Source organism: Sturnira hondurensis, unplaced genomic scaffold (assembly GCF_014824575.4).
Source record: "Sturnira hondurensis isolate 20B ecotype Veracruz unplaced genomic scaffold, ASM1482457v3 Scaffold0011291, whole genome shotgun sequence".
NCBI lineage: Eukaryota > Metazoa > Chordata > Mammalia > Chiroptera > Phyllostomidae > Sturnira > Sturnira hondurensis.
The window spans coordinates 4953060-4976319 of record NW_028083922.1 but is presented as its reverse complement, the minus strand read 5'-3'; the positions used below and the strand labels follow the sequence as shown (position 1 = coordinate 4976319).

The following is a 23260-nucleotide window of genomic DNA, read 5'->3' as shown; positions in this document are numbered from 1 at the left end:
TATTACAAGTAATGAAAAACAAAGGTCTGCAACCAAGACTACTCCACCAGCAAGGCTCTTAATTAAAATGAAAGGCCATATAAGTAGTTTCCCAGACAAAAGAAGCCTCAAAAAATACACCTCCACCAATCCAGCTCTGCAAGAGATGCTAAAGGGTCTGCTTAATGAACAGAAAGAAAAACAGTGAAAGAAAGAGGAAAACACGTATGAAAAAATGACAATGAATTAATACTTATCAGTAATACCAATAAACATAAATGGATTAAATGCTCCAATCAAAGACAAAGAATGGCTGAATGAATAAGAAATCATGACCCACACATATGCTGCCCACAAGAGACCCACCTCAGATAAAAAGACCAACACACCCTGGCTGGTGTAGCTCAATGGATTCAGTGTGGGCCTGTGAACCAGATGATTGCAGTTCAATTCCCAGTCAGGGCACATGCCTCGGGTATAGGCCAGTTCCCAGCAGGGGACACACCAGAGGCAACCATACATTCATATTTTTCTCCCTCTCTCCTTACCTTCCTGTCTAAGGATAAATAAATAAAATCTTTAAAAAAAAAAAAGACCAACACAGACTGAAAGTGAAGGGCTGGAAAAAATATTCCAAACAAATGGACAGGAAAAAAAAGCCGGGACAGCAATCTCTTATCAGACAAAATAGACCTCAAAAAAAGAGCCATAAGCCCCGGCTGGTGTAGCTCAGTGGATTGAGTGCGGGTCTGCAAACCAAGGATCGCAGTTTGATTCCCAGTCAGGGTACATGCCTGGGTTGCAGGCCAGTTCCCTTGTTTGTGTCTTCCTTGATTTCTTTCTTCAGTGTTGTGTAGTTTTCAGCATACAGGTTTTTTACATCCTTGGTTAGGTTTATTTCTAGGTGTTTTATTTTTTCTTTTTGCTATATCGAATGGCATGTCTTGCTCGATTTCTGCTTCTGCTGATTCATTGTTAGTATACAAAAATGCCTTTGATTTCTGGATACTGATTTTGTATCATGCTATTTTGCCAAATTCATTTATTAGGTTGAGCAGTTTTGGGGTAGAGTCTGTAGGATTTTTCATGTACACTATCATATCATCTGCAAACAGTGACCGTTTTGCTTCCTCCTTTCCGATTTGGATGCCTTTTATTTACTTTTCTTGTCTGATTGCTGTGGCTAAAACTTCCAATACTATATTGAATAGAAGTGGTGAAAATGGACAACCTTGTCTTGTTCCTGATCTTAGTGGGAAAGCTCTAAGTTTTTGTCCATTGAGTATGATGTTGCCTGTAGGTCTCTCATATATGGCATTTATTTTATTGAGGAATTCTCCCTCTATTCCAACTTTGCTGAGCGTTTTTATCATAAATGGGTATTGTACTTTATTAAAAGCTTTTTCTGCATCTATTGATATGATCATGTAATTTTTGTTTTTGCTTTTGTTTATGCAACGTATTACATTTACTGATTTCAAAATATTGAACCATCCTTGCATCCCTGAGATAAATCCCACTTGGTCATGGTGTATGATCTTTTTAATGTATTGTTGGATGCAGTTTGCCAATATTTTGTTGAGGATTTTAGTGTCTTATTGGCCTGAAGTTTTCTTTCTTTGTTGTATCTTTATCTGGTTTGGGGATTAGGATGCTGGCTTCATAAAAAAAAAAGGATGGGAGTCTTCCATCATTTTGGGTTTTTTGGTATAGTCTGTGAAGAATAGGAATTAGCTCTTCCTTAAATGCTTTGTAGAATTCTCCTGTGAAACCATCTGGTCCAGGGCTTCTGTGCTTTGGGAGATTTTTGACTAATGCTTCAATTTCATTTGCTATTATTGGTCTATTCCAGCTTTCTGACAGGAGCTGGTTCTTTGAAAAGATACAATCAACAAGCCTTAAGCAGACTCCTCAAGAAGAAAAGAGAGGACCCACATAAACACAATCAGAAATGAAAGAAGAGAGATTACAAATGGCACCACAGAAATATGAAGGATTGTAAGAAAATAATACTAAGAAGTATATGCCAAAAAATTTGAAAACCTAGGCAAAATGGCAAATTTCTCCAAAAGTATAATCTTCCAAAACTCAGTGAAGAAGAAGCAGAAAGCCTGAGCAGACCAAGAACAGTTGATGAAACTGAAGCAGCAATCAAAAACTCCCGACCACAAAAGCCCTGGACCAGATGGTTTCACAGGAGAATTCTACAAAGCATTTGAGGAAGAGCTAACCCCTATCCTTCATAGACTATTCAGAAAAATCCAAGAAGATGGAAGACTCCCATAGTCTTTTGTGAAGGTAGGATAATCCTAATCCGAAAAGCAGATAAAGACACAGCAAAGAAGGAAACTTCGGGCCAATAATGCTGATGAACATGGACACTAAAATCCTCAACAAAATATTGGCAAACCATATCCAACAATACATTAAAAAGATCATACACCATGATCAAGAGGGATTCATCCCAGGGATGTAAGGATGGTACAATAGAGAAGAACATAGGCAGTGAAATCTCAGAGATTCCATACAGTAATATTTTCACTGATATGTCCTCTAGAGTAAGGGAGATAAAGGAAAGAATAAACAAATAGGATCTCATCAAAACAAAAAGCTTCTGCAAAGCTAAAGAAAACAGCATTAAAATGAAAAGAAAAACCAACTGTATGGAAAACATATTTGCTAATGATACCTCAGACAAGAGTTTGATCTCCAAAATATATAAAGAACTCACACTAGTCCACTCCAGGAAGACAAACAACCCAATTAAAAAATGGGCAAAATACCTGAACAGACACTTCTTCAAGGATGCCCAGGGACATATGAAAAGATGTTCGGCATCATTAGCCATTGGAGAAAGGCAAATTAAAACCACAATGAGATATCACTTCGCATTGGTCAGAATGGCATCATAAACAAATCAACACAAATATTGGCAAGGATGTGTAGAACAGGGAACCCTAGTGCACTGTTGGTGGGAATGCAAACTGGTGCAGCCACTATGGAAAACAGTATGGAATTTCCTCAGAAAACTAAAAATGGAACTGCCTTTTGACCCAGTAATTCCACTGCTGGAATTATATCCAAAGAACCCTGAAACACCAATCCAAAAGAACCTATATACCCCAATTTCATAGCAGCACAATTTACAACAGCCAAATGGTAGAAGAAACCTAAGTGCCCATCAGCAAATGAGTGAATTAAAAACCTATGGTACATTTACATGATGGAATACTATGCAGCAGAGCACAATGGAATACTAGGCAGCAGAGAGAAAGGAGGAGCTCCTACCATTTGCGACAGCATGGATAGAACTGGAGAGCATTATGCTACATGAAATAAGCCAGGTGTCAGAGACATGGAAATTATAAACAATCTGACAGTAACCAGAGGGAAGGTGGGAGTGGATAATGGGGGGAAGGGTTTTCAGCAGCTACCATATAGGACACATGGACAAAACCAAGGGAGGGGGTGGAAAAAAGAGTAGAAAGGGGTTTGGCTGGGTTGGGGGGCGGATAGTGGGGTTAAAATATAGACAACTGTAATTGAACAACAATAAAATAATCAATTAAATAAAAAAGGTTAAATGAGGTCATCAGAGTAGGTTCTAATCCAATATGATTGATGTTCTTCCGAGATGAAACTTGAGCCCAGACATATACAGAGGGAATAACATGATGTCTTTACATGGTATTCCCTCTGTATACCATGAGAGAAAATAGCCATCTACAAGTCAAGGAGAACGACCCTCAGGAGAAACCAACCCTCCTGGTTTCTCAGTCAAATCGAATCATGATGTTCGACTTGTAGGTTCCACAACTCTGAGAAAATAAGTTTCTGTTGTTTAAACCAAAAAAAAAAAAAAAAATAGTAGAACAAATCTTTGGCTAATCAAGTCATGATGGCTCTGGGCAGCAGAATGGCAGGCAGCATTAACGTATGCCCCTCTAAAGCAATTTGTACCAAAAAGTACTTGAATACTACTGTCCTACTTTCCAGGAAACAGACATTTTAAATTAAAGTACAAAAACCTCTTCCATCCTGTCCTTCTTCCAGACTAAGAAACTGTTCCACTGCCTGTTGAATATGAAAACCAGGAGTCCACAAAACACCTGAAGCAGATATAACTATAAACCCTTTCAAACAGATGAGGGCCATTTTTCCTCTTCTGTAAAAATCTAAAGGCAAAACTAAAAAATAATTTGACTTCCATCTCACAGGGCCTTTGCAAGCAAAATCTAAACTCTAGTTCCCATGGTCACCTGATTTGAGATCAATGAGCCTCGGTTAGTGGTTTTTCTGAACTTTCCATCTACAAACAGCAACAAAAAGTATGCAGGTCTTCTCTTTAAAATTTACACAGTATGCTTTCTTACTCTGTCTTGGCATGTAAATGAAGTTTAAGCATGGTCTTTCTCTGCAGGGTCCCTTGAAAGCTGCAGGAAATTACCCAGTCTGAAAACCAACTTCTAAAACCTACCAGTGAGTGAAAAGTTATGCATAAGCAGACTCTAAGTGCAGAATTCAAAATATTTCTAAGGAAACTCTCTTTACTTGAATACCTGTTTTGAAAAAAAAGAATGCCAAATACTTAGGGCAGCCCCAATGTTCCCTTTGTTAAAAAACAAATTTCTGTAAATCTACCTTTGCTAACCTGAATTGAAAATCAGATATTATCAACCTGAACACAATTCAAAAAATAACCAATATAATGCCTTGATTCCTGTCTAAATGAGAAAAAAAGGACAATGAATTATAATACAATAACATAATTTTAATATATTACACTAAAAACAGACCCTCCCCCCATTTCCAATATGGCTCTATGGGAAATGTCACCACTCCCCTATGAGAACCAACAGCAGAGAGTTTTCTGTTTTGTACCTGTAAACACAGGATTTACTAAATCAAGTTATTCTCACTTTTACATTAAAGGTGCTCTGACCGTAGGACACCTAGAAGGCAAGAAAATTTAAAAAAATGCCTTGAGATGACCTTAACCAAACCACTCAGCACAAACACAAAAATTCACAGCGTGAGACTGGTGCACTATTAATTCAACTTCTACTCATTTCTTTTGAATGGGGGTTCTTAAACTTTTCTTGTAAAGGGACAGATAGTAAATATTTTAGGTTTGGTGAGCCATGTAGACTGTGTTGCAGCTACTGAATTCTGTTGTAGCCTGAAAGGAGTCATAGACAGTGAGGAAATGTCAGTGTTTGGCTATAGTCCAGTTAAGACTTTATTTATAAAAACAAGCTGTCACCTTCTGCCTTAACTATTAAAATAGATTACTTCCAAAAGAACTTCCTTCAGTCAAAGCTAATACTAATGTTCTTTTAAACTAAAATGTAAGCTAACCTCACCACTCATAGCATATGTCTTGTAAAAATGTACTATAACCAGTTGCAAAATTGTGCCATGTAGTTGAAAATAGGAGGGGATTCTGTAATTTATACCAGTTTGGGCTTCAGACACCAATTTTGTCACCTCATGAATACTACTAGTTATGCAACTCTGGACAAACTGCAGTTCCCTGAGAAATGGACATGACACCACCTACCTCGTGGAGCTGTGACAAGGAACACATAAAAGGCTGACACAGCCATTGACAAAACAGAGCACTACAATACCTGGTCCCTTCCTCCTACAGATGTTTAATAAAATATACATCTGATATTCTTTGTAAAAGAATATTCTTTGTAAAAGAATATTGTAAAATATATTCTTTGTAAAATATACAATGTCTATCGCTGCCTAAACATTCTGCATACACATTTTCTAAGATGATGTGTATAGTCTTGTCAGGGCTCTGAACAGCAGTTTATCTTTAAAGCATGCCTACTTTCATTAAAAAAGTAAATGCTGGACTCCTAGCCCAAGGAAACTTTCCACAGGATCCCTAACATGGAGACCTAGTCTCACTACCTTTTATCCTAACTCAAGGATCTAGAAATACACTAAAGATTTCTTAGAGTAAATCTAACTATTTATTCCAAAACAGTACCCTCCCATCAAAGTAAGTTGCTTATTCCCCAAATAGACACACACAAAACATGTGATTAGAGCTCAATTTTTCTTGGCAATATCAAACCTCAGGGCTAAAGGTGTTTTGTTTTGATAATTCTTCTTTGGAAATTATGAAATATTAAATAGTATTTCATTTATAAGCCAACTATTTGAATCATTTTGAATAACATTTATTATTCATTTTAAAGATCACAATATACTTACTTTTACTTCTGTATATGTTAAAAGACCTTTGGCTAAAAACAAGTTCCAATCAAGTGAAGAACGTGTTTTGAATCATTTTTTCCAGCAGTGAGTGATGGATTTGAGCTGATCCAATCACCCTATTACTTGGTCCCCTCCAAACAAATGACATGTCTTCAACACAGCTGAATGGCTTTAGAGGCCTGAGCTATGGCTATGAAACAGAGTAACTTTAGAAATGCTTCATAAATTGAATCTGGTACGCTAAAGAAACTATTAAAAAGTCAACCACCACCAGGTTAACTTTTTTAATGTAAAAAGGCTACTTAGTAATGATAATACATAAATTTAAATAGATCTTTAAATTCGCCAATGTGTTTTATAACTGTTAGTTACCTGGCAGTAAACAGTTTTAAAATAGGAACAAGATCAAATTCCCTATCCACCTGCCAATTCCCAAACTCATAAACCCAGCTGATCTGCTCATGACAGCAGTGTAGTTTAATTATTTTCCCCTGCAAGAAACTGTTCTCAAAAGTACACTTTAAATTTATAAGTAAAAAGTACCTAAAGCAAAAGTTAAACTGTAATTGATGATGGTAAGAGTAAACATGTAAAGAGTTATAGCTATGATAATAATGAAGATGCCAGTTCAAAACATCTTACTTTCCAAGGACCTTCTCAGACTGGGAATTACTGACAAAGATTCCTCCAACTGGATTAGTGGTGGAGGGGTAAGGAACTAAAAACATGCACATACATCACTTCTCTGTACGCTGTACACATTTCTAATATTTCATTTCACATGCTGTATTCTGTTTATCCATTGACATTTTGGGTCTATTAGATCTGAGCTTCCTAAGGGCAAGGCCTGTTTCATGTTGCATCACCAGCACAGAGGAGCTTGAGCACTCAGTCAATAAGTAAATGAATATAGTATCACCCTCATAAACTTTCATGACTTTGAAGACATCAGTCTTCAGCCATTAAAGGTACTCCAGCCTCCCTCTCTAGGGCAGATTTTTGTTTTTATAACTCCTTTGCATATCTGTATAATTTTTCTACTTATGTAGTATATATTGCTAAATATTATGTTGGGTTTGAGCTTTTATATATAACTGAAAATGTTACATATCTTCTGCCCCTTGCTTTCTCACACAGCATTGTTGTGAGAGGTATAAATGTGGATGTGTGGAGTTGTGCTTCACTCATTTTCAATGCTGCATAATAGTCCATTGTTCTATACTTTGTCATTCTCTTCTCAGAGGTCATTTGAACTGGTTCCAGGTTTCGCTATTACAAACAGTAAGTGTTATGAACAATCTTGTAAATGTCTCCTACTCCCAGAACACATGTAAGAATTGCAACGTTTTTTGTGCCAGATTTTCCAATACCTTTGTCTGCTCTTTCAATAAATGTATAGGTGTATGTATATATATTTAATTAAACTGTATTAAGAAGATGGCTAATGGGTGAAAATGTAGGCAAATCAACCATTTGAAATTAAATGAAAACTGAAAGCCAATGTTGTCAACACTGTAATTCAAAGAGCAAGGGGGGGGGAAGGCAAAAGAATGAATGGGCAGTGTCTGAGTTTCCTGGATCTACTCTAACAAAGTGGTACAAACTGGATAGTTTACAATAGAAATTTCTTCTCACCCAGTTCTGTAGGCTACATGCATAAAATCAGAGTGTCTGCAGGGCCATGCTCCTCTGCAAGGCTCAAGCGGAGCATCCTTCTTGCCTCTTCCATCTTCTAGTGGTTGTAATCACAACATTTCAATCTTTGTGTCTGTCATCACATGATCTTTTTCTTTGTGTTCTTCTTTGTGTGTCTCTACATGATGTTCCCCACTAAGGACACCAGTGATATTGGATAAAGGGCGCACCCTACTCCAGTATGACCTTGACTAGTTATATTTACAATGACCCTATTTCCAAATAAGGTCACATTCCAAGGTACGGGGGTCTAGGCCTATCACTATATCTTTCTGGGGGAGACAATCCAATTCATAACAAAGAGGTTAGCTCCAAAAATTAACAATGTACAAAATGATCATGTGGTTACAATCAGAAAATTTAGTTTGTTAATCCATCTATAAGCATTCATTAAACATCTATTAAATTAACCAGCACTGAATTGTAGCTTATGATAATTAAATTACATGAGACCAATCATTTCTGAAGACACTCCTCACTCAGCATAAATAATTATTTCCAAAGAGATAAAAAAATCAATCAGTAAATATATATTGGGCAACTACTCTGGACCACATTTGGAAATTCTAAAAAAATGAGATCGCCTTCAAGGAACCACTGACTCAGTTAGGGAGATGAACAAATATAAGACAAGTTAAATAGTGTAAAGACAATGAATAGGTATACGTTAAATAATAATAGAGACAACAACACAGGTGATATTATTCAACTACGGCAAAATAGAACATCTGTTCATCAATTATCATGGCTGCCATTTACTAATCCTTTATTATGTGCCAGGCAGTGTTTTAAGCACAGATGAACTCATTCAATGCTCCCACCAACCTCATAAGGCAACTACTGTTACCATCTTCATATGAAAACACACAACCTCAAGGAACAAGGTTAAACATGTCTGCTAAGAACTGTCAATGTTAGAATTCAAACTCAGTGACTCTGGCACTCTTACCCACTAACAAGTAGTTGTTGCTCTAATTCTCTAACAGATGATTAAATTTAAAAGGAGGACATTATGCCTCCTGCTTACACAGCTGAATAAAAAAGATTTTTTTTGAATTCTATCTCTATGTAACAAAATCAGATGGTCACAACAAACTCTAGCCTTCATTTTAAAGATAACAATAATGACTTCCCTCCCAAATTCACGTCTGTGAGGCACACAGTACATGCCTCTTCTTTTTTTTTTTTAATTTTTATTTTTACTTAATTCTTGTTCAAGTACAGTTTTCTGTCGTATATTCCCAGCCCTGCCCCCCCAGTGCTCCCCACCTCCCTCCCATTTCCACCCCCCACCTTAGTTATTGTCCATGTGTCCTTCATACTTGTTCATGTGAGTCCATCCCCTTTTCCCCTATGATTCTCTCCCCTCTCCCCTCTGGACCTGTCAGCTTGTTCCGTATTTGAGTGTCATTGGTCATATTTTGCTTGCTTGTTTGTTTTGTTGTTTAGATTCCTGTTAACGGTGATATCATATGGTATTTGTCTTTCACCGCCTGGCTTATTTTGCTCCGCATAATGCTTTCCAGTCCATCTGTGATGTTGCAAAGAGTACCTGCCTCTTCTTTGCCCACTGCAATACTACTTTGTATCATGGAAGAATTTTTTTCAAACTATATTTTAAAAGAAGGAAAAATTTATTACTAGCAGACAAAAATAGAATACCCCATAAGGCACAACTGTGATAAATTGAGGCCTTTGTTAAAATGCCCATCAGCATATACATAGCTAGATGAGTTATTCTTCAAAGTAGTCCCTTCAGATGGTGTGCACTTATATTTTTTTGCTGTGCACTTATTATAGCAACATTATCAACATTCCAAGTAGTCTTCCAATTCTTTTGAAACTGTCTTTAGAGTTTAAAACCACATAAAACACCGTTTCATGAATTTTACCATATCTCAATTTTTAAATGAAAAACATGCTTTCTACAGCATGAGTGCCCACTCCATCTACTTAATAGATGGGCCTCAAAATGATTTTGGCCTAGAGCCAAAAATCAGGGCCAAAACCAAGTCCTCACTCAAAGATTTGACACCACTGAGGATAGTTTCTTAAAATGCCACAGTCTCCTTTTTTAAAGATTTTTTTGTTTGTTTGTTTTTTAGAGAGGGAAGGGGAGAGAGAAAGAGGGAGAGAAACATCAATGTGTGGTTGCCTCTCATGTGCTCCCTACTGGCAACCTGGCCCGCAACCCAGGCATGTGCCCTAGACTGGAAATCGAGCTGACGACCCTTTGATTTGCAGGCTGGCACTCAACTACCAAGCCACACCAGCCAGGGCTAAAGTGCCATGATCTCTTAAGGCAATTCCAAAGAGGAGTTCCAAAAATGGGCTGGATAATTTTGATTTGGAGTTTCCTGTTCCTTGTCTTAATGTGCTAGAAGTAAAAAGCAGAAAGTGAGGTTTTCGAAATATTGCCTAAGGTCTCTCGATTCTTGAAAATGCTAAACTTGATACATCTCAATTACTCATAATTTATAAGACCAGGTTAACCTTCAAGGTTCAAAGAGATCAGCAGCAGGGCTAGTAGCCTGCGTAACAGGTGATTTGACATAGTAGTTAGAGGAGTGTCCAAAGCCAGTTTCTAAAGACTGGCTTCATTAGAAGCCTTGGATATTCAGCAAGAGAAAGACTTGCAAGTGACCCAGAGTACAGACAATGTTTATCTCCCTATGTGGGGCAGTTACCTATTATTCTAGCCATAAATACAAGTGGCCACTCATTCCTCCTATAGAAGAAAGTGAAAGAACCGAATGAATGAACACGCACACATATTTTCTAGAACTTAGCACTGTTAGCAGGGAGGAAGTTTTCAGATGTGGAAGTAATCATATAAAAGGAAGAAATAAAAAAGCAAGAAGCTGAAGAGGAACCAAAACCAGTGTCAAAAGAATGGCAAAGAAAGGGAAAATGAAGAAATTCCATTACTGTAACAGTAACACATAGGGATCCAACACAGATAATTTCCGTGGCTTTTGAAGGATCAATATACTGCTCCATAAAAGAATAAAAAGAATTCCCAATAGGACTATTCATGAGGTATATTGTCTTTCTGCAGATGGTATCTGAGCCATTCTAATTCTACAAACATAATTCAACATCTAATCATGATAAAAAAAAAACCTCTCAGCAAACTAGGAATAGTCAAGGGAAACTATGAAAAACCTATAGCTAATATCATATTTAATGGTGAGAGATGGAATACGTTCCCCCAAGTGTTGGAACAATGTTATGAAGGTGCTCTTATTGCTTGCATTCAATATCTTTCAGAGACAAAAAGGAAGGAAGAAGTGTATTTGCAGATAGTATGATCATGTATGTAAAAAAAAAGCCTAAGAACATTATAGAAAACTACAGAATGAGTAAACTTAGTAAGGTTGCATGATACCCAAGTCAACACAAAAATTAACTGTATTTGTATTGTTAGTAATGAACAAATGGGCACTAAAGTATGAAATATCATTTGTATAATATAAAAATGAAATATTGAGGGATATGTTTAACAAAATGTACATAAGATCCATAGCTGAAAACTATAAAACACAGCTGAGAGAAATTAAAGAAGACCTAAATACACGGAAATAATATATCATGCTCAAGGATCAGAAAACTCAATTTTGTTATGATGTCAATATTATATGTAGATTCAATGCAATACCTATATCAAATCCAAATGGGCTTTGTAATACAAATTGACAAGATTATTCTGAAAAATATATATATGTATGTATGTATATGTATGTATATATACATATACATATACATACACACACACACACACACAAGCAAAGAACCAAGAATAACCAAAATAATCTTGAAAGAAAAACAAAAGAATAACATTGAGGTACTTCCACTACCCAATTTCCAGACCCACTACATATAATGCCTCCGTAATCAAGACACTGTGGTACCAGCTTAGGGATAGCTATACACATCAATGGAACACAACAGAGTCCAAAATTAGGCCCATCTTTTGGAGGTTCTAGCAATGGCCAATTGATTTTAAACAAAAGTACCAAGGTAATTCAATGGGAATATAGTCTTTTCCATAAATGATGCTGGAACTTGATCCCTACTTTACCCAATACACAAAAATAACTTGGAATGAATCAGAGAAGTGTTAATTAGTTTTATAATGCTGTACTGCAAACTCGGTAGCTAAACAGAACACATTAATTATCTCACAGTTTCCATGGGTTGTGAGTCAAGAGTCTCAGCATGGCTTAGCTGGATCTTCTGTTCAAGGTCTCATAACACTGTAAACTCAAGGGAAGATTACACAGGTTGTGAGTACTAGGAAGTGAAAATCAGGGGGTAGGGGAAGGCCACCCTAGGGTCTGTCTGCCACAATGGAGCTAAACATAAGAGCTAAAACTGTGAAAGTCCTACAGGGAGACATAGGAGAAAATCTTTGGGAACTTAGGTTAGGCAAAGATTTCTGAGAGCACAAAAAGCATAAGCCATAAGTGGGAAAAAAATGGTAACTTGGATTTTATCACAATGAAAAACCTTTGCTCTTTCCATGGCACAGTTAAGAAAACAAAAGAATAAATCACAGTTTGGGAGAAAGTACTTGAAAATCACATATCTGATATGTGAGGTCTTATATCCAATAAGACAGACAATCCAATTAGAAACAGGCAAAAGATTTAAGCAGACACTTTACCAAAGATATACGAATGGCCAATACACACATGAAGACATACTCACCATCACTAGTTATTAGGAATAAGCACATTAAAACCACAATGTGCTACCATTACACAACCAATGGAATGGCTGAAATTTAACAAGACAGATAATAACAAGTAACAGTGAGGACATGGCCCACGCAGGACTCTCATACTTTACTTTGCCAGTGGGAATGCAAAATGGCACAGCCACTTTGGAAAATAGTCTGAAAGGTTCTTGTAACGTTACATAACACTAAGTATATGGCTCAGCAATGCAACACTTAAGTATTTACACAAGACAAAAACACAAGTCCACATAAAGACCTGTAAAAAATGTTCAAAGCACTCAATTCATGATGGCCAAAAACTGGAACCAACTCAATGTTCATCAACATGGACAAATTATGTTACAGCCCCACTTCAGAATACTACTCAGCAACAGCTGATACATGAGACAATGTTGATGAACACCAAATGCATTCTGCTAAGAAGAAAACCACAAGATGCTATGTAAACCTACCCTCGACACATTTCAAAGAACTATTCAGATCACATTCTTTGACCATAATGAGGTTAAATTAGAAATCAGGTTTTAGCCCTGGCTGGTGTGGCTCAGTGGTTGAGCGCCAGCCTAGGAATCAAAGGGTCACCAGTTCCATTCCAGTCTAGGGCACATGCCTGGGTTGCTGGCCAGGTCCCCAGTGAGGGGCATGTGAGAAGCAATCACACTTTGATGTTTCTCTCCCTATGTCCCTCCCTTCCCCTCTGTCTAAAACTAAGTGAATAAAATCTTAAAAAAAAAGAAATCAGATCTTAAAATACCTAGAAAATGTATTTGTAAATTTAAAAAAAGACTTCTAAGCAACTCACAGGTGAATGAAATAATCACAATGGAAATCAGAATATACTAGAAATAAATAAATAATAATAATAATGTTATGTTTTGAAATATCCAAACAGCAGAATAAATCTAAAGACAGAAGGAGAAAATGAAGAGTGATTTCCAGGGTATATTTTAAATGGAAAAAAAAAACAGCCCCAAAACAAGAGGCTGAATAGTATATGTAGTATACTTTTTTGGTGTAAGAAAAGGGGGAAATACAAATGTGTGTGTGAGTGTGTACACACCTGATCAAATTTGCAAAAGAAGAAACATAGAAGAATGAACTAAAAACTGATGATATTGATTGGTGGTGGGTGGCGGTGGACAACATGCCTGACAGGAGACAGGGGTGGAAGTAATGCTTCTCAGAACATATGTGGATATTAATTTGACTTAAAATCATGAAATTTTTACTCACTAAAAATTAATCAAAATAACTTGAGAATATAATCATACACATTCATTTCTACATAGTGACAAACTTCATACTGCATAACCACAACTTACAAACGCCTGGTAAAAGTAATCAAGAAAAAAGAAGGCAAAAATAAATAATATTAAGATTTAAGAATGAAAAGACAGACATGGCAGATATAAACTACAGATATGGCAGATATTAACTGGTAGTTCAAATCTTCCCACAGCAGGCCCAGGTAGTTCTAGGGGTATGTTCTTACCACAAGATTAAAGTAACAGATAACTCCAACCTTACATAAACTTCTAAGAGATCGGGAAAAGGGAATCCCAGTACTCTCAACTCACTTTACCAGGCTAGCAAAATAATACTAAGCTAGACAAGGACAGCACAGAAAAGGAAAATTAAAGCCAAATCTCACTCACAAATGCAGATGTAAAAATCCTGAAGAAAATACTACTAATCAAATCCAGCAGTAAGAAACAACTGGGTTCAGGTACAGCAGCACAAAGCTAATTAATGTTGCAATGTTGTATTAGAAAATCTCCTTTAATAGCTCATGCATCAATAGATTTAAAGAGGGGAGGGGAATGTATCTCCATAAAGACAGAAAAGAAGGCTGATAAAATTCAACATCTATTTATGCCCCACAAAATGAGCACCAGATGTGTGCCTACACAAAACCTAAAGTAAACATAATACTTTCTGGTGAAACATGGAAAATATTGCACCCTCTCAAACACAGATCCTGGGACCCAACAGAATCAGAAACTCCAGCCTGCCTGCCAGTGAAGCTGTCATCTGAGCCATGCCCTCAGGTGAATATGAGGAGCTAGCTGCTCAAAGTCAAAGTGCACATCAAAGGAGCACAAGGGCATCACCTGGGACCTTGCTGCAAGTGAGAAGTGTTCTCCAACAGTAGAAGACCCACCAAGTCTGAATCTGCATTTCAACCTAAAGTCCAATGATTAGCAGGGCTATCAGGTTGGGGACATGTGTGTTCCTATCACAGTTACTCCCAAGGAGCACGCCAATCACTGAAGCACTTTAAAATGCAGATAGACTCAGACAGAGAACAGGATGACAGCTAAGTATGGCCGGGAGGGTAGGAGTTGAAGAGATTGGGCAAAAAGGAAAAAGGACTCATGAACAGGGACAACAGTGTGGTGATTGTGGGGGGAAGGGACTATAAGGGGACTAACTGGTAACAGGGAGAAATACAATAAAAAATAAAATGAAATGCAGATGTCTGATCTCCCCCAGATCAAAAAAACCTGAAGGCGCCCTGGCTGGCATGGCTCAGTGGATTGAGCGCGGGCCTGCGAACCACAAGATCGCGGTTCGATTCCCAGTCAGGGCACATGCCTGGGTTGCAGGCCAGTTCCCAGCAGGGGACTCACAAGAGGCAACCATACATTGATACTTCTCTCCTTCTCTCCTTCCATTCTAAAGATAAATAAATAAAATCTTAAAAAAAAAAAACCTGAAGGCCTGTGGGCAGGGTCAGCAAGTCGTTAAAGCTCTCTAAGTGATGCTAAAAAGCAGCCAGCATGGCAAACCACCAGGTTTTCCAGCCCAAGAAAACTTACACTGAGAGATTTCAGAGCGAGACTCTGAAGAGCCAGAGAAGAAGGAGTTCCCCGAGTTCTTTGAAGATGCCCCCAACAAAGATGCTTGCATTTCACATGTATATCAATGCTGACTTCTTAAACCAGCTTACCAAATTGGAACAGAAAATAGAACTCTCTGGTACTCAGTGGGGATGCTGTGAGGATTCAAATGAGATGTTACGTCATAGCACTGGGCAAAGGGCTTGACCCGAATTTCACAGATCATTAGCACAAGGTTATACTGAGGCGGCAGTGGCCTTGACAGTCAATCTGCTGACATCACCAGCAAATTTAGGTCAAAATGTATCTCTCCAAAGAGGGCTGTTCAGCACTGTAGCTACTAGGCCATATACATCACATGAAATATGTGATGAAAATATAAATTATTCATGTAAATGAACACATGAAATATGGCTAGTCTAAACTGAGGGAAGCAGTAAATATAAAGTACTCACCAGATTTCAACAACTTAGTACAGAAAAAGAGGAAAACATTGTACTAATTCTTATACTGATTACATGTTGAAATGATATTGTGGATATACTGGGTTAAATCAAAATCTACTATAAAAATTTATTTCATCTAAGATTCTGCATTTCTCCCAAACTCCCCAGAGCTGAGGAGCACCAGGGTATTAGGATATTCTTTACTGACGAGGAAAAACAGTTTGGTGGCATAAAGTGATGAGAACCTCTGGGAGAATGAGCACATCAATTCAGAGTTGATAATAGCAAAGAAAAGGAATGGCCAGCGGGATTAAATTCAGCATGAACTTTTAAAATCAGTTATTATGTTTGGCAACAAGGGCTACAAAGAGGTGAGGGCCAGCTCCAATTGCCTTCTCTATGTGAGGGCAGTGGGGACTCGAACTTGCTCTGAGACAAGAACCACTGATGAGTGCAAGGCACACTTCTGGACTAGGAAGCTCAAAATGTAATCTCAACTGGGGTTTCTTATTTCCTACCTGCTACATAACAAGGTCAAGGGCAGCACCCTTCTGGGGTCTCACTGAAACCAAGTGCAAGTCTTCCTTTTTAATGTGACCCACAAATAGTACTGATATGTCATGGCCAAGGGTCACTGCTGTGCAGGGACATTTCTTATTTCAGTAAAACAGCTCAAGCCAATTACAGCCCTGTTGGAATGAGTCCTGACAGCACAGTCCCAGTTCTCCTCATTCCTCACCTCAATCATCTCAGGGCCATGAAGGAATTTAAAGTTCAGACAAGGAAGGGCACTACAAGCACCACCACCTGATGTTACAAATCCCCTTCAGGGCCCACCTCTGCCTCCAGAGCTCCCACTAAGAGGAGAAAGCAAAACACCCTGATGTAACAGTCCCTTGCATTCTGAGAGTCCCTGGGAAACTGTTTCCTTCTCACAAAAGTCTCAAGGATGTGATAGCAACATATAACAATGACCAAAAACTAAAGAAAGGGCCTCACTGTGTCATCAAGGTCTGCAGGCAAGGGAATCCAAGCTGGAGGAGTTACAAACAAGTTACTCTTCTTTTTACTTTCAGTTATTACCCTTCAACTTCCCTTAGCCCTTCCGTGGGGGTGGGGAAACGAAGAAACATAATTGCAAAGTACTCATGACAATAGTCCAAAAATCCAGAAGTTGAGAAGAAAATGGTGGGAAAGCAATGTGTGAGACCTGTCCCAGCACTGGACTCAAAGAACTTTCTTATTCATTTGCTAATCGACCATGGAAAGAAAGTCATGGAATATAATCCCTAGACAGACAGCATTTCAAGATATTGAGAAATAAATTCAAGTAACAAAAAAAGAGCACTTGGCACCTGTCCTGTACAAACAAGGAAGGCAGTATGGTCCTGGAGAGCAAATGAGTCCCTGGATTATTCTTGTCCAAACCCAACAGGGTGAGCATCCAATCTAGTGTGGATGGAGGAACTCAGTAGAGTCTCAAGCTGCACTAAGGAGCTAAGGTAAGGTATTGATTTGAAAGAGGAAAGACTTCCTTTCTGAGACACTGCAGAAAAAGGCAGGCAATGTTCCATTATGGAGAGATGGCCTTGTGATTGTTGGTTATACAGTACTATCATTTTAGGAATAAAGAAAATAGAAGCTCAGAAAAAGTACCAATGGTTTCAGGTCCATTTGAGGGGCAATAAAACACTTGCATATCTGAATGCTGACAGCAGAGAGAGTGAGACAGAGGCCACACCTACAGCTATGGGGGAGATGATCCAAGAAAAGGAAAGACACTTCCCTCTAACATCAGTTCTCCAAATAGTGATGGCTTATATAACAGACGACTGCAATAACAATAATGCCACACGGTCTTCAAAGGGTGCTGCTGTACATCTGACTCTGTGAAGAGCTCTGGGAGTATGGCAAGGCATGTTTTCTTAGATCTATCTTACAAATAAAAGAGCCACCAGCAGTGAGGTAAAATGACTTGTCCCTTGTTATAGATTTAGGGTGCAGAACTAGGACTTGAACCTGACTTGTGGAATCCAAACTCAAAAAGATTTCTCTACCACATCACACAGACACAAAGCTCTTTACCACTACTTGTTCCTCAGGCAGAAAGAGAAAGAAACTACTAGTAGAGGATGCCAATTTTCTGAAGAAACACTTGTCACATTCTTAAAAACAAAAAGATGAGATTGTCCTGGTGTGATCTGTGGAAAAACACATTGTAAACATTTAACATGAAAAACCATCCTCCAATACAGGATGACAACTGGATCTCACTTGACTAACTGCAACCGGGTCTCCTGGTACCCTACTGCTTTCAAAGCAGGGAAATTTGAAGGATTCCCTTGCTCTATTCTTATTTGTAATAACAGACAAAATATGGCATCCAGTTTTTTTGAGTCTAAACAGTAAAGGTAACACGGCACTGCAAGAACTGTGAACACTGCTGCAACATCACCTGAAACTAAAAGCTTTAATTAATAATGTAAAGAAATGTCTAGCCCTGGCTGGTGTAGCTCAGTGGATTGAGCTCGGGCCTGCAAACCACACAATCGCAGTTCGATTCCCAATCAGGGCACATGCCTGGGTTGCAGGCCAGTTCCCGGCAGGGGACTCACAATAGACAACCATACATTGATATTTCTCTCCTTCTCTTCTCTCCTTCCCTTCCCCTCTAAAGATAAATAAATAAAATCTTAAAAAAGAAATGTCTAGAAAATCAGGTTTATTAGATTTCTAAATGTTTATTAAAACATGTACAGAATTACTGTTTTTCTTTAGAAGAAAAGAACGGAGTTCCATGTAGTTCAAGTCAAAAGAAGGGAGTTTCACGTAATTCAACTTTTGTTTAGAGACCACTAGGTGCAAGATGCTATTATAAACACTTAACACAGATTAACATAGATTATCACTCAATCCTGCCAACACCCCTTGAGGAAGGTACTATTACTATTTTCACTTTACAGATAAGGAAACTGAGGCACAGGGGTAACTCACCTAAATTCACACAGGTAATATTAGAGCCAGAATTCAAATCCCGAGTCACCAACTTAACCCATGTCCCCCCATCTGCCAGAAAGGAATAATGAACTGAGAAACTAGAAATTTTTTTAAAAAGCAGAACTTCAAAGAGGTCAGAAACAGGGAAGGGGAGTTACTAAAGAAAAATGAAAACAACCTCTTATTCTCTTATAAAATTTTTCAAAAACTTTAGAAATAACAAGAAACTGTAGCTATTGAAATCCTTTAGCCACCAGTTCAAAATGTCACCTACTAAGTCTTAAAGAGGCTCTGCTTTTCTCCTTATTTTGGAGCACTCAATAAGAGCAAGAACCACATGTTCTTTCAGTGGTTTTTAAAGTAACTACACTTTGTTAATCCTCCTTCCATTTTGGAACAAAGAACACTGGAGTACATTATGTAACTTAAATCATTTTTCAGAACCTGTAGAAATGAAAACATTTGCTTTGAGGCCACTGAACATACAAAATATGAGAGAACTGAGCAGACAAACTTTTGTAGTAACCTATAATTAATGCCAGTTTATTGGCACTCTTATTCTTAAGAAGTGCTTCTTTACTCTAGAGCTACAGGCACACCTTGTTTTGTTGTGTTTCACTTTAGCATGCCTCAGAGATGTGGGGTTTTTTGTTTGTTTGTTTTTTTAACAAATTGAAGGCAAGGTCCTCCACCAGCAAAAAGATGACTCATTTTACTGTGATACTCACTTCACTCTGGTGGTCTGAAACTGAACCTGCAATTTTTCCAAAGTATGGATGTAATTTCAAAATGAACTTATGTCTTTACAAACCACACAACACAAAGGATGACAAGCACTTCAGATAGCAGGTTCCCAGTACAAAGCAATGTGCAGGAAGAAAAATCATTGTGTAAGGTAGCCTGAGGCCAGCAGACACCAGCATGAAATCAACAACCAACACTGACCTTAGCAGAGTCTTAGACTGAAGTAACTGCTGAGACAGCAAAGGACTTGAAGACCATCTCTCTAGATGTCTGAAACCACTCACTGTTTGCACGTAAGGGAAAAGAAATGCAACTAAAAATGAGGCTGTGATGAACTTATCATCCAAAATGCAATGGCTGGATGATGGCCTCCACAGAATCTCTTTGATTCAGACAGATTTACTTTTCTATTTATTTGCTGTAATGGAGCAGCAGTTGATAGTCTAAAACCAGCAATTCCATGTAATGCTCAAGACACTCTCATTCATGCTAGCCTGTTTAATCGTCATCATAGAGTTCTAGAGCTCTATTTTTCTTCATATTGCTCATCTCCACTAGAAAATACAGCTTCCTTCCACTGGGAGGACACCATGGGCCTTCTGATTGAATGAAACAATTGACAACTTGATCAATATGTTAGAACTTTAAGGTAAGGAGACCAATCGTTTAATAACCATATTAGAATCTCAAAGCCCCAGTGAGTGTTCGCCACATGCTAGTGCCTCAGGAGGCTGCTATACCCTGGCAGCACCAATGGTTTGAATCTTTTCCATGGTGTGGAACCTCTTAAAGGTAGGTTTGGTTTTGTGAAATAGCCAAAGACATTCAGAGTCAAATCTAATGAATAAGTGATCTTGCCCAAAATATATGTTGAATGAAAACAAAATGTGTCTATAAATTAACAAGCTTCATTGTGTTATTTGGCTGGTAAACTGGCTTTAAAGGAAATTCAAACGGTTTGAACTATGGCAAAATCGCTGGCTCAGTCTCAAGACTCTAAGGTAGATACTTTACAAAGAACAAAAACTGAGCTGTGCTTTAAAAAAAAAAAAAAAAACTACCCAGGCTAGACAGCCACCAAGATATCCCCTGACCTGACTTATGATACTGCTTTGTCATTACGTTGCCCCGCAGCCTGTGTCACATTAGTTACCCTCTCTTGGCCTCAGTTTCCCCATCTAGGAAATAAATGAGCTATATGAACTTCCAGGTCCCAGTCAATCCTAATATGCCACGATTCCTTCTTGCGAAGGTTTAGTATGTCTGTTCCAAAACACTTACAATCCACTTTGCCTCATACCTTCTATCCGTACAAAAAGCTTAAGAGTATAATTTTTGCAGGAGAATCATTTCTTCTATGCTTAGGCAAAAACTAAAATTAGTTTTCGCTTCCTGAGCAGAGCAAAGGACAGTTAAAGGAGGGAACCCAGCAAAGGGCGCTTGCTCGCGCCTGTGCATACTTCAGACTGCGTATCAGGGAACTAACCTTTCCCTTTCAGATCTTCGTTTAACTGTTGCAAAAACAAACAAGCCTCCTGTTTGTGACACAGAAACAAAGAATGGGCAAGAACACCGACCCAGTCTTCAAGGCCAATGACCGCCTGTGGCTGCTCTGCAGAACCCATGGGGGATGAGGCGAGCACCCACCCCGCGCAGAGAGCCTTACGAAGGACCAGCCGAGGCTTGTCGCCAGGGAGACAGGGCGGCCGCCCAGCCTGGTAGCCGCTCAGGAACAAGCTGTAAAGCTCAGGCTGCGGCCACAACACACCTACCCCCGACACCCCGGCCCCCCGGCCCCCCGGCCCCCCGGCCCCCCGGCCCCGTTCCCAACCCGACCCTCGCCCACGGACCTGGGACCGTGGACCAGGAAAACCTAGAAGCCGGAGACACTTGCTTAATGCTCTCTGGCCTCAGACCTGGCAGAAGAGTCCAGCCAAGGAGTTTGGGTGTACCCACTCACCCTTCTGGTGCTGCGAGGCCCCACGGAACGCGCCGGCCTAGGAAGTCCCAACTTCTTCTTCCCCGCCCCCCAATGCTTCCACACTACAGACCCCGAAACGGCCGGCTCCGAAACAAGTCGCAGCACCCGCCCACCCACCTTGGGATTCGGGTGCCACCGCTGTAGCCAGGCTGCTCGGCTCCCCGGCCCCGCTCCGCCTCCAGGGCCCTCCCCCTGCGGCCTTCCGGCCTTTGGCCAACGCCCTCCACCCTCCTCCGCACACCGGTTGGCGGTGGTGCATCACGTGACAGAGACCGAGGTGGGCTGGAGGCTCCAGGGAGCCAAGGGAGCCGCTCCTACGGGCGGGGCTCTTCAGCCAGGTGGCTGCTGGGAAACCCTCTTTGAAGGGTCCGAAGCAAGGGGGCCGCCGGGAGTTGTAGTTTTAAATATGGTGCTAGTAATGGGCAGAGCCAAGATGCTAGGAGCCACCCTTGGAGTAGGTGCCACGCAGAGACTTCCGGGAAGTGTAGTCCCAGGACGCTCCTGTGTCTCACTGTTTTTCTTCAAAAGGGGAAACCCAGAGAGAAAACTTCCATAGATAAAACTTGAGCTGATGTCTCTAAATTTAGCTATTACTAGTACATAAGGTTGATAAAGTGAAATGGAGATACAATAAGGAAAAAACTTTCACTGTTTCTAGTGCAGAATATGCAGTTCACAAACCCAGCTCACAGCTGAGAGGTCTTCTCTGCAAGAACTCTCTTGAGACTTAGTGAAAGGAAACATTTCAGCACAAAATTAGTTCTACTTTTTGAGGGTTGAAGCAAGCAAACATTAATACAGTGAAAAGAAAGCAAAAGGAAAAACAAAAAAAGGACAACTTTCTGATGAGAATTCAGTATGTAATAATAATGTAAAAAAAACATACTCAGGCCCTGGCTGGTGTGACTCAGTGGATTGAGTGCCTGCCAACAAACCAATGGGTCGCTGACTAGATTACCAGTCAGGGCACAAGCCCGGGTTGAGTCAGGTCCCCAGTAGGGGGCATGTGAGAGGCAACCACACATTGATGCTTCTCTCCTCTATCTCTCCACCTGCCCCTCTCTCTAAAAGTAAAAATAAATACAATATATTTTAAAACATGGACACATAAAAGAATATGAAGAATATGTGCAATGTTCTTTGTGATGCATGGCACTTATATGTAAGCATTCATGTAAATGATGGTCAATAACATTACTTTGACATGACCTTTTCCCTCATATCTTTTAGTACTCCAGCATCTAAAAGTAAATGTTTTACTTACCAGCATATATGTGAGTGTGTGTATAACTGTCTATCATGGGTTTATTTCTGGGCTGTCTATTCTGTTCCATTGATCTATATGTATCTGTTCTTATGCCAGTACCAGACTGTTTTGATCACAGTAGCCTTGTCAATTAATATTCAACAAAAGGGGAAGGAACAAAAATGGAGTAAAAATAGCCATTTGACAAATAGTGTTGGGAGATCTGGACAGCTACATGCAAAAAAATGAAACTCAATCACTAATTTACACCACACACAAAAATTAACTCAAGATGGATAAAAGATTTAAATATAAGTCACAACACCATAAAAGTCCTAGAGGAAAACATAGACAGGA

The 23260-nt window shown here is 39.2% G+C and overlaps 1 protein-coding gene across 1 annotated transcript in view; it reads right to left on the bottom strand.

Annotated features, from left to right (window-relative positions):
• Positions 1-21848, bottom strand: part of MTM1 (myotubularin 1) — a 132974-nt gene extending 111126 nt beyond the window's left edge. Inside the window, exon 1 of the mRNA XM_037059767.1 lies at positions 21775-21848. The gene's annotated coding sequence lies outside the window, so the exon portion shown is untranslated. The remainder of the gene's footprint in view (positions 1-21774) is intronic.
• Positions 21849-23260: the final 1412 nt, after the last annotated feature.